We start from the raw sequence: 20395 nt of genomic DNA, 5'->3' as shown, positions 1-20395 counted from the left end.
GGAGAGGCTAAGGGCCCCCTTCAAAAACCACCTTATACTTCCCATGGTCATGATTTCAAATCCATCATTAAGCTGGGGCTGGCATTGTGTTCTCCTGGCTCCTCTTTTAAATGGCAAAGTCCCCAAGGTGAGGTAACACATTAGGTCACTAACACCTTTGAGGGAATTAGATTGTATGGTGTTTTTCTCATGAGAGGAGGGGCTCAGAGCGGATGAGAGACACTGAGATATACTGGAAAGACCAGTCTGAAAGGCAGGGAAAATCGCGAAGAAAGGAAAGGTTCAAATGCCAGGGTCTTTGCGATTTTTCCAAGTGAAGGCATTGGCCTGACACCACGGGCCTTTCCCAGCCTTCCGTGCCTGTCATTCAGTGTGGCTGAAGCTGTCCAGTTCCATCTTCTGCATTCAGTTCTAGATAAAGTACAGTGACACGGCGAGGAAGCAAGGGCAGTCTCTAATTCAGCAGCCTACTGGTCTTGCTTCGTCATCTCAATTCTTGCTAATTGGAAAGTCTGAAATCCTTGAAATGTGTCTATCAAATAAGGGATAATCTTTTTCACTGTCAGAAGTGAGTTAAGAGAAAACAATCCACAGTCTTTTTGTTTTGACTATAATTGGCCTGTTTAGATGTCATTCTCATGAGTAGAAATATTTCCAGGGATCATGAAGTGTTTTATGTAAGGAAAAAAGAAAAAAATGGAAATATTTGTGAATGTACATAAACAACTCTAATGGTCGTTTTAATGTCAAAGCCAAAGTTTTTGACTGGGGAGAAATATTAGTTCAAAATATCTTAACAAGAAAGACAAAGATGTTAAACCTTTCTGAAGCTCATCAGCAGGCTTGGAATATCAGAAGAAAAGATTGTACAAATAAATTATATTTAATGTATAGTTTTATCAGGACCAACCTCCAAAATAGACTATAGTCTGTTATCCTTATTAGGAAAAACAAATTACTACTAGATTTATGTGACATTTAACATTTATTCATTATTATTGTTGTTGATTCTAATATTTAAAATTTGGTGCCCAGATATTTTATAGGGATTTGTTAAAATATTTAAATTATATGTCAAAACATTTAATGCAAATTTTAAGTATGTGAGAGAGACTATCAAGATGAAAATTTGAGAAGAAAAAATGACTACCAGATTTTACATGTAAATGCATCAACAATAGAAGCTGCAATTACTAGTGTGCTTTAGCTTTTGTCATTTCCATGAGTTAATAGGCACAGTGGGTTGAATAGTGTACCCCCAATGTTCATGTCTACCCAGAACCTCAGAATATGACCTTATTTGGAAATAGGATCTTTGCAGATGTAATTAGTTAAGGGTTGGGATGAAAAATATTCTAGTTTAGGGTGTGTCCTAAGTCCAATAACTGATATCCTTATAAATGAGGAGGAGACATAAAGAGACACAAGGAAGTTGCCCATGTGACAATGGAGGCAGAGGCTGAAGTGATGCAGCTACAAGCCAAGGAATGCCAAGGATTGCCAGGAACCACCAGAAACAAGGAAAAATTCTTTCTTAGCGCCTTCTGTGGAGGAAACACTTCTTTGCTAACACCTCAATTTTGGACCTCCAACCTCCAGAGCCACGAAAGAATGGATTTCTGTTGTTTTAAATCACTTGGTTTGTGGCAATTTGTTACAGCCACCCTAGGAATTAATATGGTAGGTCTAGCAGAGGCTTGTATTATTGTAAAAATGTCACAGAATGAGAACAGAGTAAAAACAGAACAAAAGGAAGCTGGGCTCTTCCTAGATTAAATTAGACGGTCATTCTATTTTAATTTATTACAGAATTCTTAAAACATTACAATTGCAGAACTGGAGACACTGCTTATAAAAATCATGGAATAAAATAGACTCCTGGGACTAGAAGGGGTTTTAGAAATCCAGAGCACCTCTACCTTTCCTGGTTAGGTAGAATGGCTGTAGAGAACAGCATAGAGGAAGTGTGTAGATTCTGGAGCCTGTCAGCCTGGGTTCAAATATGACGTAACCTCTCCCTGCCTATGTAACCTTGGACACGTTGCTTATCCGTCCATGCTTCCTATAAATGGGGGGAAATACTGTATCATTAGCTTGTGTGATAATTAAATATATTATGTGCTAAACACTTAAGATGGTACTTAGTACTTGATACATATTTGATAGTATTAATGTAAATGAGAACTAATATATATGAACATAGAGACTGAGAAAAGCATTTTGACTCAATTCTAAGTACAACTGGAAGTCTAAAGCAGGATTTCTTAACCTTTTTGTTCCACGGACCCCTTTACCAATCAGATGAAATGAATACTACAGCAATTTATTTTTTGCATACATTCATAAGTGAAGGGAATGCTAGATTTCAGATAGAGGTCAGAGAAAATAAAGATGAATAAGTTTTTTTTTTTTCAATTCAAGCTGACGGACTCCCTGATATTTTTCTTTAGTTAAGAACTCCTGGTCTAAGGGGTAAGCAAAGAAATTGATGATCCAGTTTTGTCTGAAGAGCAACTGTTCCTACATCCCTGTATCACTCCCTAAAAACTCAAGGTGCAGAGTGGCAGCATCCGCTGGAGGAGCTTCCATGGTTATTCACGCTCTGGCTGCCTAGGAGCAACAGCAGGAGGCTCACAACTCCTTCGATTTCTAGATTGGAAGCATCTTTTTCTAATGATTCTCCTGTCAGCTGTCTGCTTGATAACCTCAATGGGAGATTCTCACCGACATCCTAAATTTATTTCAGTAAGTTCTCAAATATTCCACCCTCCACAGACCTGTTTCTTCCACACCTGCAAATCAGCACATTTCAGCAAGGTGTCCACCTGATCGCTTAGGATCTAAACCTAAGTGCAATCATCAGTTTCTCTGTTTCCCTCAGTCACTCTTTTCTTCCTCTAAGAGATCATGAAGAAGGCTGTTTCCTGCTAAGACTGGCACACTGGATATTCACCGAAGAGTAAGAAGTTGGTTTGGATGCTGGAAAGTTAATGGAACTCCCACCGACATGTCATTTCCAGATCATATAACACTGAGACTCTCTGTAGCACAATTTAACACTCAATGGCCAGTTTTGACATCTCATGTGTTTCATTTGCATTAGATATTTTTAGTCCCAACTGGCTTGTAATTACCATGAGAACCCAGACTCTCATATTCCTCATGGGTTCCATAAAGCACAAAATAGGTACTCTATACATATACATACAAGTAATACCCTGTTTTAGTTTGCCAAAGGACTGCTGATGCAAAGTAGCAGAAATCTGTTGGCTTTTATAATGAGATTTATTTGGGATAAAAGCTTACAGTTCCAAGGCAATGGAATGTCCAAATTGAGGCATCAGCAGTGATGCTTTCTCACCAAAATCAGCTACTTTTGACCCTGGTGGTGTTGCCATGGGGTGAAGCATAATGGCTGCTGATCTCTGCAGAGGTCTTTGTCTTCTCCTCCAGAATCTACTGTCTCTTGGAGCTCAGCCGTGAGCAGTCAGGCATAGGGCTTATCTCTTTCTGGGTCTCAGCTCTTTGAGCCTCTCTGGAACTTCTGTTTTCCTTCAGTATTCTCTCACAAGGCAGAATCAAACATGGCTGCTTCCTTTTCCTGTGTCTGTCTGAGATTCTCTGTCTCTTTATATCAGACCAGGCAAAGGCGTGGAGACTCAACCCGAGTCATCTGTCTCAAAAGCCCTGAATTGATCTTATCAAGTAACCTAATCAAAGGCCCCTCAACTGAATTTAATGCAATTTAATCTATTCCAGAGGAATAGATTAGTTTACAAATATAATCTTTCTCTTTTGTGGATTCATAAAAATAATCTCAAACTGCTACATACCTCTCTAGAAAAGTACAAAAAGTGAGGACACTTCCACGAGTCAAAGGTTCCTCAGTTTACCTCAGTGTTATTCTAAAACTGAATTTGAGCTTATATAGACAAACAAGAAGCAAGCTGAGTAATGTATATTACTCAAAAATCAGGTATTGAAGACATGTACTTCAAAAATATAAATTTAGAGACCACTTCTTCCCATAAATACTCACTGAAATATTACCACTAACTGGATTCTGAAATTATGTAGGAAAATAGATCTGTTTTTGGTTGCCCAAATGCTATGGCTAATAATTGGAACAATGTCTTATTTTGTATCTCAAAAGGGACATGGCAAAGCACAACTATCGGTAGGGAGAAAAAAGCTACAACAAAGCATAAACTGTCTATACATTCTTTTCAAAGAAGAAATTGTAGCAAGTAAACTTATGCTGGATGAAAAGAAGGTTCTTTCAGGAGTGTAGTTCTAAAGAGCCAGAGTTTTGTGTAAAACATAGTTAGCAATCTCTGGCACTGGTAATCAGATTAGGAAGTGCAGTTTGTTCTTTGAGACTTAATTCTTCCCTTTGTGATTCCTCAGGATGGCACACCATTGAGGAGCTATCCATTCTACCATGAAATGAGGCTATCACTCCACCACAAGTCTCAGAACTCATGGGTATTCACTTGTCAACAATATCCTTGTACAGTAGGGATAATGCTGACCCAGTAGTGTGTAAAGGTCTATGGCACATAATGGGCTTCTCTTTGGCGGAAACAGAGACTAGTTCGGAGGTTATTGCAGTAATCAAAGTGAGAGATGATTGTGACGTGAACTGGGAAGGTAGCCATGAATTGGAGGTGACAAATGGAAAAGAAGCAATAATTAAAAATAAAAGGCAAAATGGGAAAGTACTCTCCAGAGTAGGAAAGAAATGACAGAGTTCATATAGTGGAATGATTCATTGTTTTCTAGGCAAAGTTAATGAAAACAGATCCATGCCTATACATATTCTCAGAAAAAAATTGCATGTCAAAGTTAAAGAAAACATCCTATAGCCATCCAGATAGAAAAAACAAATTACTTAAAAGAAATGAAAGTCAGGTTACTTAGGTCTTCTTTGTAAGAACAAACTCCAAAAAATGCTGATTCAAGAAGGTCATGTGCCCAGTCACAATTGCATTTACATTTGAAGTAACATGTTGTTTGTTTGCTAAAGCTGCATATATACCAAAAATGGGGTGGTTTTTTACAATGGGAATTTATTAGCTTACAAACTTATGGTTTGTGAAAATGTCCAAATCAAGGCATCATCCAGACGATAACTTCTTTCTGAAGACCAGCTGCCGGCGATCCTGGACTCCTCTGTCACACGGTGGCATCTGCTGGTCTCTCCCTTCTTTTCCAGGTTTCACTGCTTCCAGCTTCTTGCTTCTGTGGCTTTTTCTCTCTGAATTTCAGTCTTTTCTAAGGGACTTCAGTAAGGTGATTAACACCCACCCTGAATGAAGTGGGTCACATCTTAAGATTCTGTTCACTAAAAGGCTGGACTTACAATGGGGCCACACTCGTAAGAATGAATTAACTTTAAGATCATACTTCTCTGGGGTCCATACAGCTTCACACCTTCACACAAGTAAAGTAGGATTCAGAAAATATGCAAAAATAAACAGGATTCTCAAGTACAAACATCCTATAAAAAACATTCATGTAAATTTGTAAGTATACACTCATTCCAGAGAAAAAAATTGAGGTGGGTGACAGAAATAGAGAAAAGTCAGTCTAAAGGCGCATGATAAAAACAAGACAAATGAATCAAAAGGAAAATAAGAGTGGAAAGTGAAAATTAGCTAAGCTAGCAGCAAAATGTATATCCAATGTCCTATATAATTTGTAACAATAGATCAGACACTTGACTCTAAGTCTAGTGAGCAATATGAAGAGACAGACAATTATAAGATTCTTAGGATCCGCTGTGAAACACATACACACACACACATAGTCCAAGAGAAGCACAATTATTCCTTACTGTGATGCAAAGAGGATTGGTTTCACTAAAGCTCATAGAGAAGGAGGCACTGAGTATCATAAAGGACAGAATCCTTGACAATATCTGTATTTCAAATACTCAACAAATTTCATATGGCTGAATATTTTTGAGCATCTAGGCTAATATATATCATCTGGCTATGCTCAGTAAATATTGTTTCTTAATTGGTATTTTGAAAATTGTTGAGAAGTGATTTTGAGAGTGTCCTCCTTGAAATTTGGTAATAAAATGTATTAATCTAGGTTACAAGTGAAGTGATATTCTCAAGAAAACCACTGAGTCCAACAAAATCTTTTCTGCTTTGTCATCCCTAGTTGAAGGTAAGGGTATAATAAGTAGCTAGTTAGTCATCAATTACAATCCAAGATTATTGGCCCCAATCTCTTTTGTCAGAGAAAGTACTGGCATGCAGAGGTACTACAATTATGTTAAATTTCTCAAAATATTTAAATTTGAATTTAGGTAAGATATACATACTTTGTTTTAGGATAGCTTTCTTGCATCAAAATTTATACTGTCAGAAGAAAAACAACGTTAGTTGTGTTTAGTTTTGTTTTATTAGCTAGAGATAGCTAATTCCTATTCTATCACATTTTATATTCTCTTTCATTTTGAATAGTAAGCCTCTTTTACCACTCAGAAACATCTAAATGGTACCTTGTAAAATGAGGGTAAAGTACGAGGAGTTGAGGTATGTTATAAACTGGGGTGGAGAAAGATATCGCATCTAGCAGCAGCCCCTCCCTCACATCAGCCCAACATGCTCCTAACAATTTCAAATTGGTCCTTGCCTATTTTCATGATGATCTTAGGTTTAGCAATATCCTGTGTAGTCTCAGGTCCATAATATTAACAAGACTCTATTGGGTGTCAGGGACTGTAGCAAGGGCTCTGTAAAGAAATAGTATATTAAGTAGGGTATACACTATAACAAAGAGATCCAAAAATATAGTGACCAAAACAAGATAGCTCTTTATTTAGCTCATGAAAAAGGTGCTCCAGCTTTGTTCACTGGCTAAGCCATGTTGGAGATTTAACCTGTTGCTCTACTATCTTCAAAATGTGGCTTCCACCTGGACCAAGATGGCCATTACAGGATCTCTCGGTTTTGTGTTCCAGCCTGTGGAAAGGAGAAAAAGGCAATGGAACAATATGTCCTCTTTCAAGTGTTCTACCTAGAAATTATGCATATGACTTCTGCTCATATCACATCATGAGATCTTGATCATGCAGTCACACATGTCACATTTGCAAATGAGGCTGTGAAATGTAGTCTTTAATTGGGCAGACACGTCTAACATAACCTGCACAGGTTCTACTGCTGAAGGAAGAAGAGGAGAATGACTACTGGTAGATAACTAGCAGGCTCTTTTTTAAGTACCGAGACAAATAGGCATTATCCTTAGCTTCACCTTGGCTCAGAGATTAGAATTTAGTCCTTTAGACCTAGTCATAGTCTCCATGCCAGTTATATAGTCATTTTACTCAGCCTTCCACTACTGCTATCCTCCCAGGAGCCTCAAGTTAAGGACATTTAGGTATAAAACGGTACAGAACGTAACAAGATATCAACTGAAATCCTTCCATTCCATCCCAATAGCTCCTATTACTAATGTCCACCACATACCCCATCCAATATCTGCACAAGTTGTCCTTCATTCTACTATGAGCTCTTTTCAGGAAAGGGTGTCTTAATCAAATTAGAAAACTGTGCTGAGATCAGAGCCAAGTCCAGGGTAAGCATCCAACACGTATTTGATGGAGTTTTGTTAAATTGGTAATGAAAGTTAGCACAAGAATTGGATGCTGAACAGAGCAAGAAATCTCAATCTGATTCAGTCCAATTTAAATGTAAACTGAGCTTACATTATTGCAACTTTTCACTCTCTCTTCATTATGACATTTATGTGCTTGTTTAGTTTAGAGCTACCAATAAGAATAGCCATGAACATTTGACTTGGGAAAGGGGAGTCAGGAAATTGTTCACCTTCTTGCCTACTTTGTCAACCCCTCCTTCCCAAAGGAGACATTTAAGTAGTCCAATAACTTCACTAAACTGTAATAAAATATATCTTCATGTTTTCTGTCTCTATAATTTCTGTAGAAAATATAATTTGCATGCATTTTTATAGAAGGAAAGAATCTTGAAAAGAAACTTTCAACTTTATATGCTAGTATATGAAATATAGTCAATGAGTCTGACAGACTTGTCATGAATGGGGGAAAAACTATGGAGAAAGAGAGAGAGGGAAGAAGGGATAAAGAGGAATCATAAAAGATCTATAATGATTCTTTTTTGTTATTACTAGCCACTTATTCTTGTGATGTGAATGATAAATGAACAACTAGTAGACCTGTAAGAGAGTACAATACCTTGAAAGCCAATTACTAATGCTAGAGGAGCATTGAAAAGCAGCTTTTGCTAAATTATAGTAATAGTGATAGCATGAAGGAAAAATATTAGATTTATGAAAAGCAAAGTACTTAAAGAATATCCACAAAATCAGAGATGCTATAATAGCATTATACTTTAAGCTGATGAAGAAAATATAGAAAATCACATCTTCTGAATTGGAAATTCTCCCAACTGTTGGAATTGTATTTCAAGAGAACCTCTATTTCTGTACTAAATGCCATAAATCTGAGAAGTTACTCACTTTTGTCATTTGAGCCATTCGGTAATAAAGCTATGGTAAGCCTCCATGAAAAGTTTCCAGCCGCCCTGAGACTCATAGTTTCAGTTCATCTGAGTGGTGCCCTTCCTTCTTAGGAGATTTGTCCTTGTTGTTTGCTGTCCTCTGGATGCCAGGACTCTTAGCACCTCTGACCTCGATGCTGTTCTGATTAATTTTGGCTCTTCAGCTCTGACAGTATAACATTAAATTATATCTTACACTAATGTTACATGTAGGCATAAACCTGCCTTAGTTTTCACCCCCAAAGCTGCATTTTCCTTTTCCAAGATGATGAAACAGACATCTTTGAAAACAATTTTCCTTTGTTTTAATGTTAAAATTTCACACTTAGAAATTCATCTGAATTTAATTTTATCAAAGCAGAAAAATAAAGGGGAAAAAAATCTAAGTAACTGTATTTATTAGCACATGGGTATTGATGTATTGTGTGGCCTGGTTTTCAAAAAAACACTTTTTTCTACTTTATATTTTTTCTACTTTATCTGGCTATTGTAAGAATTAAGATGCTATGTATGTTACACATACATGCATACATTTTTCTGAAGCATTTAAAAAAGTAGTCCAATTTAGATGCAAGGAACTTTTTCTTTCACAGTCTTTGAACATGAAGTAACAATGGTGTATACATCAAGAATAAGGGAACTGAATTCAAATTGTTTGAAATAGAAATCCTACCAGTAGTAACAGATGTACTACTGTATTTGTGGTATAAATTGAAAGCATGAGATCGAACAGCAACTTTGGAAAGGAGTCCTTCAGTTTATACTCATAAAGTATCTTACTCACCTGTAAGTGAGTTGTGCTGGGCTATCTTTGCATGAATTATAGACCAGCCTATACCTAACTGACATGGGCATGGAACTTATATTAATTATATTATATTATATTATATTATTTATATTATATTTATTATATTATACTATTACCTCTAAGGAAAGAGACAACTAAGTAAGACTCTGGCTCCACCACTAAACATGGAAAAGCAATTTAACTAATTTGAACTTGTTCTCTTATCTGTAAATTGGAGATATTAATATCTATTTTAACAAACCTTTTGTTAGGAATGAATGATATAACTTAGAAAAACAGTTAATATATAGCAGTTATTCAGTAAATTAATTATTGTCCTCACTGGCTTTGCTGTGCTCACTCCACACTGGCCGCAATGGGAGGTGGCAATAACTCAGTAGAACAGTCTGTAGATCAGTTGCCTATGTCAGTGAGGCAAAATCCAGCCCCATCAAACAAAATTGGATTTGTTGCTTTTTTTTTTTTTAATCTGCCCTTTATACTCATTTTAAGCAGCAGGAAAGAATGGTGTAGGAGAGTTGAAAGTAAACTGCTGTTTTTCATGAGAGATCTCTATAACGAGAATTCACCCAATTTTCCATAGTCTTGAAACCTGATTGTTAGACAATTAAATGTGAACAGAGAAGAATTGTAAATACTGTATAAACTGTATGAATCAATGGACATGGTTTTGTTAGAATTAGCTTTTTCCAGGCTAATCATATTCTAGGTATTAATTGAGCCTAAATGGCTCCCTCTTAAACTGTTTTAGCTTCTATGGAGAGTTTTGTTCTGGTTTACTGGTATAACTGATTCCTCACCTTTTCATTTCCTGAAATAGCACCAAGTACAGTATCTAAATTTTGAGTAATATAAATCAAAGCACATGCTTTCCTTTCAGTAAAGTCCTCTATTTCAACACGTGTGCAGGACTTTTCCTTTTAATGCATTAGACATCTGTTATTGCTAATGGGGATAAAATGTCACATGTTAAAAACAATAAAAGTTATTAAAAGCAGTTCAGGTCTTAAATATTTTTAAAGCATTCTTGTTAGAAATGTAGGTTTTTGGTTTTTTTTTTTTTTTTTTTTAAGTCTATTGCCGTTTTCAAGCTGGGAACATGTGAAAACGAATAAGCATGTATGTATGCAAATATGAATGTGTAAAGGCTTTTAGGTCACATTTATTATTTTCTAATATATCCTTTATAAAGTAAATATTAAACATTGCATAACCTTATCTATCCATACACACATATGCATACACACACATGTTAATTCCTATGGGGATAAGTATATTCCTGACTAGTCAATAAATGACGTAGCAATAGTATAAGTTACTATAGCTATTTTATTGATCTTATATATAAATATATATATTATATTTATATACAGATATGAATTGTGAGCAAACTTGGTTGTGTTTAAGAAGGAATCCCTGGGCATTTGAACTGAAATTTCCATTTCAGTGTTAGAAATATTAAAGTGTGTATTCACTAAATATTTCTCTCTTTAATATTTAAACCCTGAGTATTTGATGGTAAATTTAATCCTCATACTTCTCATTAATTTCTGCTTTCCTTCTTTGATGCAGTATAATTGTTTTATTTAAGGTAGGCTGAGAAGTAGGAATCAATCTTTTTCCAAAAACCAATACACTCAAATCCCAAAGGATTTGAGCAGCCATACAGTTGATTTTATAAGTGACAATGAGCATTTCTTAGTCCTAATCAAGTATTTTCTTACAGACAAATACTCTGTATAAAGTACAAACTATAGGAATTCTACAGATTAATAGAGAGAATTCTGTATTACTATACATACACAGCATTAAGGATGAATCTCACAAATATAATGCTGAAGGAAAAAGTTATAGACACTACCTAATACTATTCTATGACTTTATTTATACACAAAAGTACAAAAACCGGGAAAACTAATCTATGCTGTTGTAATTCAGAATATTGTACAACAGCAAGCGGGGGCAGAGAGCAATGATTAGAAGGAATCACAAGGGGGACATCTAATTTGTTAGATTGTCCTGTGTTTTAGAACCCAAAAAAGAAATTGCATATCAGCATCGTAATTGCCTAGGTTAAATATTTTAGAATTAAGAAGGCACAGCTCCTCACCTGGGTAACAGTTTTCTATACTTCAACTAAAGCTGAGCTTACAAACTATATTGTGTTGTTCTTTAATTAAAGTAATTTTTATTATTTTCCTGATTACAGAAAGATGTTAGAGCACTTGGAAAATACAAACAACTACAAAATTGACCAGTTATATTCTGTAACATATAAAAAACAAAAAAACCTTTTTTGGTAACCATTTTGAGTATTTTTATATGTTTATAAGTTATGTTGTGTTTTATAAAAAAATATCTTGTTGACTTTTCCAGCACTCTTTTGCTGTGTTTAACCTTATTTTGTCCATTTAATTTCTATTGATACAAGAATTAATCATATATTAAGATTACTAACCAATAATCTATCTTATACATTGCAAATAGTTGCCTGGTTTCTTTACGTCATTTTGTGTGATTTGGTTTCCATTGAAATGTTTTAAGTTTTATGCAGACAATAAATATATTTCTGCAATAGTTTCTGCCTTTGAAAGTTCCCACCCCATGCGATGCAATTTAAACAAAACAAAGAGGCTGATGACCTGGACAAGTTACAGAGTTAAAGATTTCCTTTGTAGCTAATTATGTAATTATATGAGGTTTATCGTAGGTACATGTCTAAAGACATACAGTTTCATGTAATAGTGTTTCATGTGGAACTATTTTTCTTTGAAAATTTTAAATATCTATTATTTCCCTAATGCCTAGATTCTACAAATACTGGACTCTAAGCTTTCTCAAAGTGCCAGTCTGGATGCAATCGTATAAGTCTTACAGAGATTGCCAGGAATTTAACAGAAGTATAACACAGTCAGTTCACTTAAAGCCTTCTGATTATTTTTTGCTACAAAGGTAAAACTATGTAGGCGAGCTCTAAGATTCGCAAAATGTCATAATATAATAAAATACAACTCGGATCTCTCCACTCAGAGCAAGGTTCAGCCGGCATTCTTGAATCCTTCCTAACTCCTTTCTTGATATGGTAAATTACCTGAACTGCATAGATACTCTTGAATCTCTCCAAGAGGAAGCTATTCTGTTCCTGGGGAAAATGCTGTTTTTCTCATTGAGTCAATGACCCTCATCTAATCAATGAGTGTTCTGTAGGTTTCCTGAATGGCAATTCCAGACACTTTCTTTTCTACCATTGACCCACTGCTGGTCTTAGTAATTATTTCAGGCTTAATATACCTACACAGGACCAAGGATCAGTCAAGAACTGGGGTAATTTTTGGACTTGTTTTCAATGTGTGCTTACTGACACTCACTTAACACCCATTTTAGTGACAAAAGATGGAAATCTTTAGCAATCATAAACATTATGACACATGAAATACTCAAGAAAGAGATGTTTATTACTAAAAAAGAGTTCAAGTCCCCAGGCACAGAGGAAAAGGAAGAAAAGTCAAACCTTATTTAAAGGTTGAGCCAAGAGTAAAACAGAAATTTACATATGCACTATCTGTAGGAAAATACATGCAAGGGTATTTTCTGATGGAAATATTTTGTACGGATGCCTGCTTTCATGTATGTGGATCATAAAGGGGAGGGAGGGGCTCTGAGTACAGAAGTAGAAGTTCTGGGGGTATCCTGGGCAAGGACCTTGTGGTTTGGATTGAGGTGTGGAGCATATTTTTGCAGCGATGTAAATTGGAAAGATTTTTGTCATGTTTTGTTGCATAATGCTTTGAGTTCTAGGCATTTTTTCAGCCTGTTTTATGTTAACTTTAAAAGCAGTTGATTGGATTTGATGAAATGTAGTACACGTATAAAGGGTATGAAGTTTAATTTGTGGTTCTGTCATCTTGAAACAAAGTGGCATCCAGTGTATATTTAACTGAGCCCATCTGCTCTAATTTTAATGGACTTCAGTGAGATTAGGCAAATGAATAGTGATGAAAGAAACGGTGTGGTGAGTTCAATAAGCTCTACAATTAAGAAAACCACTACTTGTCAAAAGCTTGTTAACTGCAGTCACCACTTTTTTTTTTTTTGCCATGGTCAGAATATTTGAAATTGGGTATTTTTTCTCCAAGTCAGAAAAATTTTAGTAAATTTCAGAAGGCCCTTATACTCTACCATCAAACTCTCAAATGAGCCACTTGGAGTTGAATCAAAGGTTTTAAAAGGAGCAGGATATTAAATAATTCTACTTCTAACTTTCTAGGCAAGGAGGAAAAAGTATCATATAAAATACTAGATATGAAAAAAAGTTATTCATTTTAAATTTTGAGAGATTTTGTGTAGCTAAAGGCCAACTTTATCTTTTCAAAAACTGATATTTAAATCTCAAATCTATACCAAATCAATATCATGCACAGCTTTTCAGAGATATTATATAAATACACTAGCATCAGAGTGCAAAACTATCTATGTGAATAAAGAGGATAGGCCAAGTGCCAAACTTTCAAAGATTGTGTAAATGGCAGAAATAACACAGGATGTCCAAGGATGCACTTTGGCAGCCATATTCCTCCTCTGCTTCTCCAAGGAGAAACCTTTCCTTTTTTCCTTCCTGAAGAAAGAGCATTGATGCCACCCATTCATGATGGACCTGAATGAGTGAGTCGCAGGTATTCAAATGGTTAGTACCTTAGGCAGCCCTGTTCCCCAATTACTATCACCACCAGCACATATTTCAAGATAAATTTATTCAAAAATAAGTTCCCACGATGCTCTTTCAAAATTTCTTACAAATGTTTCACAATAATGCAAGGTGTTGGCAGTGGGGTGATGTACGGGAGCCCTGTATGATGATAGGTGTTTGTTTTGTAAGTTCACAACTTTTACTATACACTTATTGTTTATGTATGTGCATGTATGAATGATATACCTCATAAAATTTTTAAAAAAGTTCCCAGAGGATATACCAATTGAACTTTCATTCCTTTTTCATATGAAAATCTTCATATGCAAATTCTAGAGATTGCTTTTGGATTGCAGGGTTTAGATTCTGGCATGGCAGTGATCTTGTAGGAGAATTTTAGACTGTGACTGAACATGCCATGGACAAAGCATTACATTTCTATGATTTTGTTTGAGAAGCATTTCATTAGAGCAACAGCTTAAATTGGGCACCAAATGCCATGGTGTTTAAAATATTCTGATTCTCTTCATATACACATCTATATACACATCCAGCAATGAAATAGCATAAACAACAATAACAACACTGACTAAATAAATACTTTCTGTGAGACACTTCACATTACCTCTTCTTATACTTTAATAATTCTATTTATTATTTCTACTTTACAGATTAGGCACTGAAGTGCATACATTTTTAAAGTAAGTTACCCAATTTAATAATGAGCAAAAATAGGATGTGAAGCCCACCCCTCCTCAGAATGGAGCAAAGGACCCAAACTTAGACACTTAGTTCTTGGTTATGCCCTTTGGGAATAGAGTTGAACTGTGAATCTCACATAGGACCCACATAATATTATGCCAAAACTTTGGTTTCACTTTCAAGGAACACTTGAAGAAAAATTGTGGAACATAACATGAATCAAATATTTGTGAATGGCTCCTAAAGATTAATGGTAATTTACACGTATATGGTGCTTTTGAGTTCAAAGGATTGTCATGGTAATTATCTTTTATTTTCATTTTTAAACTTGTGATTTTGAAATAATTACATAGAATCATATGATATTGCCAAGATAGTATAGAGAGGTTCTGTATACCCTTCACATTGTTTCCTCCATTGATTACATCTTACTTAACTATAGTACAATATCAAAACCAAGAAGTTGACATTTTTTGGTGTAAAATACATAGTTCTTTGTCATTCTAGCACATATATAGATTTGTGCAACCACCACCACCATCACAAACAAGATACACAATGATTCCACTAAGATTTGATTTTAATAAATCCCCACTGATTTGGAAAACATATACTTAAAAATAGTGTCCTGGCTACCAACAGAGTAGCAGCATTCTTTTATATGAATTCAGGTATGTATATGTATTTCCCTTTAAAGTGATTTACCTGTGCTTTCTTCTTCATATGTGGTATTACATAGCAGGTTAGGAGTTTTGGTCCCCCTGTTCATCTGTAGTGTGTGTTTTGCTCCATTTAGAAAGATGCATAGGCTATGATTGGATGTTGGTATCACATATTCCAGAAGACAATTACTTTGGGTAAAAAAAACCAACTCATACTTTTTCAGTTTATTTTAAAGCAGCCCTGCTCTTTATATAACGTATGCTTGCATGTTTTAAATCACTGGTAGTTAGGGTGCTGCTTTGTTCACAGAGGTTTCATTGCCAAAGAACTGTATAAGATATAATAATTAAAACAATGATATTGATGATGACACACATTTTAATAGAGGCTACAGTTGAATGGGTGCTTACTATTGACCATTAAGCTTGCATATATATTTCAGTCAGTCTTCATAATGGCCCTATGAGATGAAGGTAAAATAAGTTGCCCAGACTTACAGAACACGATGTGACATACCTGTGATTCAATCCACTTCTGTCAAATTCCAAAGCCTGTGTTTATAACCATTATGTTAATCAAAAGATATTTGTCTTTTCTCTTTTGGTAGGATTGGACTGAAACTACCTGAGGAAGTTGTGGCTTTAAAACAGCCATAGAAGATTATTTCAAAGCTTCTTCAAAAACTCCCACAGTAGTCTACCTATCCAATTTCATCATAGAGCTGATATCCTTCCACTATACAATAAGCTCATGCTCACATTCCTGATTCTCAGCAAAGATGAAAAATAGTTGCTCATTTTACCACATTTCTACTAGAATATAATGATCATATAATCTTTCCCAAATAACCTCTATACCTTAGAATTTGGTCTCAAAAATCTATGACAGTGTGTAAGCCTTAGCCACACTACTTATAAATTGGTTGAGCTTGGGAAAATTACTTAACTTCTCTGTTCCATAGTGCCCTTATCACTATGGGGTAATAATAGTGTCTATACCCCAGGATTATTATGAAGATTCAAAAGCTACATAAAACACTCAATAGTGTTTGGAACATATACTGTCATGAAAATAAGCAGTTTAATAAATATATCATTATAGAAATGATTACTTACTATTATAGTTACTGTTACTTCTTCCAGACTTAATAATCTAATTATCTGGTGGATCTACTTGGGACCATTTCTAGTTAATCCATTTCACTAAACTTATGGTATTCAAAATAGACAATCTTTTCAAGACCTGCCCAGTAACAATTAAATATAGCTTGAGGATTTACTACCTATGAAGGCAAGAAATTATCTGCAGTAAAAAAATAGTGCTACCATTTATCTATCCATCTGTTCATTCACTCATTACTCTAACAACATTTATATGATTTTGCTTTCTTTTGTTCAACAACTGTTTGATCTATTTCCATATTCTTATAGACATTTTTCTCCTTTTGAAGACTGGAAATCATAAAAAGCTGTCTATAGCAGCTGCTTTGAGGTCATCTACGTTTGTTGGCTGCAGGTGGAAATCTCCTTCACAGAGCCCTAAATAGAAGGCTGTAAAATCTGGCCTTTGAGGGAGCCAGACCATACCAGCCTTTTGTATAATATATCATCCACAGAATGTGTTAAGGTGCTTTTGATCTTTGAAGGCAATATCTTTCAAAATGATGTGGTGCTTATATGTGACCGTCAGTCCTTTTTAGGAATCCTGGTATCAAGCTGATTTCAACAATGACTGAATGAATTTTTAAGATGATACACATGATTCAATTTAATAGAGATTCTCTAGATCTTGTTGAAATCAAGTTGAGGATCAAATAAGAGAAAGGACGTGAATGGTGCTTTGAAAACCATAAAGCACTGGGCAACCGTAAGGCATTTTATTGTGGTTTTTGTCAAATTCTTTATTTCACTGAATATTAGAAGTTCCTTGTCTTCTGTCAAATTAAGAGTGGGATTATTCCAAATATTAGCCTTAAAGAATGTTTTAAAATACATTCATACTTTTCTTCATATTTCCTTATTTGTTTTCCTTTAGGGAATAGGCATAGAACTAAACTTCGATGTTATAGAAAAAGTTGCAGAAATTCATAGGGTTTGGTTTTTAGAGATTTGTAGAAGTTTTTCCATCTCTCTGGTGCTTTATTCCTGTCAGATTGCATTGCTTCTTTTCTTTCCTTCTCCTCCGCCAGGTTTGGTTTTAAGCTTTGGATTCAAAGAAACCCCAAAGTCAAAACAAAATGGACAGAATTGCTGACTCTTGTTTTGCAACCATTTTTAGTCCAGCATTCACAGGAAAGAGGGTGCTGACCAGAAGTTGGGCCTAACTTCACCTAAAATGTTGGCAAACTTCTGGAATCTTTGAGTGAACTTCTGCCAAGATATAGACATATAGCAAAATTTCAACACTTTTCCAAAATCATGTAAAATACAATAATATCATTCTGTAAATGGTAAGATTAGTACTTAAATATTCAATATGAATCTGCCAGGTATTTTTAGTAAAAGCTAAAATAATAAATAATTTATATTTTATAGGAAATAGAATCTCTTATTTTTAAAGTTACAGGCATATTTTGAAACCCCATATATAAAATAAGAGTAAGTATCTTCATAACCTTTGAAGTTTACTTTCACGGTTTGTGATTAAGAAAAAGAAAACTTAGGATAAAAACTGTGCTTATCAAGTTTCATCTCAGAATTTTTAAAGTTATGTTATAAACCTTCCACAACAGTGTTTTTGCAATGGAAATGGTGACAAACATTATAATAAACACCAATCCAAGGGACCTAATTGCATGTTCATGCAAGAATTACGCACACTATCATAATATTTGGTTGAGTTTCTAATGCTAATTTTGCCAAAATCTGCTTTCACATTGACCAACTGTAGAATAATATCAGCTGGAATAGCTGCCTGCTGATGGCAAGTATTTCTTATTATTTTTAATTTCCTTGGAAATTCTGATTATGTCTTTCAAATATGATTTCATTTAGACTTTTTTCCCCCTTGGTTTACATGTCTGAATACTAATAGTAACCTGATAGTTATGGGGAACTTAGTTTTAGACCAAAAGGCAGTTTTCAGTCAGTAAAGAGTGTAGAAATAAATTGCCTCCAAAAATGGTATTTGGATTCCAAATGTCCAAATAACTTTAAGATTTCAAAAACTAATTATTATAAATTTCCGAAAGTAACTGACTCTATTAGGATTTTTTTAACTGGTAGAAGTTTTTGAAAAACCAATGTCCAGTGATATTTCTATCAATGTTGATTTAGAAGATACAGCTTTAACTTTGTGTGTGCTATATACTTAAAAATGTGTATTAAAAAGTACACTGGTTTATAGATCCAACATGGGGAAATCTAAAACAACCACATAGCTTAGAAAAGTTGAGTGTTAACATATGGATGGGCACGGGATCAGACTGTGGATTATTTTGTGATTTCTATAGATGATGTTCTCTTAGGAATACATCAATTAATCTCTCTGTGTCTCTGATTCTCCTGTATCAATTTGTTCTATTAAGTGAGTAATAAAATGGCTTAAGAGAACTTTACATTTTGGGCAGCTTCTAAATATGTCAAAACTTAAAAAAAGCAAAGCATGTATAGCTGTAACAGTTTTAAGAATGGTGGACATAATTCTGCTAGAAATATGGGGTAACAGCTTTCCATTTACTCACTCTGAAATAACATTTACTATGCTGAAAAGACATTCATTGGCAGAATATTATGTGTTTACTATGAACATAACAGAGTGGGTCAGAACATGACGGATATTATTAGGAATGATAGATGGTTGTATTAACTCTTCAGGAGCTAGTGATTTTCAGGGTCCTTTGTCGACACAGTTTGCTTTATTTCTGGTTTTCAAAATTGGTTTTTTCAAAAATTGTTGAGGATTCCAAGATTTGAATCAATTTTAAAAATTTATTCAGCATTTGTAGATGTTTTAAAAATATTTCATTCCCAAGAGGACCTAAAGTAGAAAGATGAGGAGCTTTAGTCAGTGTGCTTTTCAAATTTGAACACATCTACACTATTCTGCACAATGTCAGCACATATTAAAAACTGAATGAATGATGAACCTGGTAGATAAAGATGAAGGAGCGACGGAGTCACTAGCACCTCATAAAAAGTTGAGGAACAGAATATTGTTTGTGAATTGAGAAATAATTGGTTCTTTCCCTTAACAAATTGAAATGAGTAGTTTTAGTTTATCTTTAAAGATATATGTGTAATAGTCTGGGGAACCAAAGAGTTGTTTAAAAGAAGAGAAAAAAGGAAGAGAAAACGAGTAATTTTAAATTATAAAACTGAGATAGAGGATTTGTTGAACTTTCAGATTATTTTAGTTATGGTGCTAGAGAAGTAAAACAATGCACTCCCTGGTTTCCAGTTCTTTAATTTTACCTGGTTACATTTTTCTCTTGCCTGTTTATCTTAACGTACTTATGGGAGAAGTAGAAAAATTCCTTTTGAAAAGTCTTTCAAAAGTAAGAGAACATCTTTCTGAAGGAGGGGGCTCGTTTGAGCACATGTGTAGCAGACATAAAAAGGAGAACTAGGAAGTTTTCAGCATGAAGAGTAAGTGCTGATGAAAGTGCAGGGAGATAGGCAAATTCCTGTTACTGGTGGAAAAGAGAATGAACTGGCAGACTCTTCCTGGGAAGCAATCTTGTCATTTGTATCTCCAAACCTAAGTGTTCGTTTGATCCAGATATTTCACTCCTAGATATTTTACATCAGAATCGACCAGAATGTCCTTTGCAGCTTCATTTTTTCAAAAGGAAATATTTTAGCTATCCACCTGTAAGGGATTAGGATCAAGTACATAGTGATCGTTGCTATGACACTAAAATACAGTAATCAAAATGATGTCTTGAACAATACATGGAGTCAAGGAAAAAGTGCTTTTTCTTGAATTCTAAGTTAATAAAGAAATGTATCCAAAAGTATTCTAAATTTGCTAAATTTTAAA

The sequence above is a fragment of the Dasypus novemcinctus genome, chromosome 5, assembly GCF_030445035.2.
Source record: "Dasypus novemcinctus isolate mDasNov1 chromosome 5, mDasNov1.1.hap2, whole genome shotgun sequence".
Lineage (NCBI taxonomy): Eukaryota > Metazoa > Chordata > Mammalia > Cingulata > Dasypodidae > Dasypus > Dasypus novemcinctus.
Note: the sequence above shows the minus strand (reverse complement) of the source record.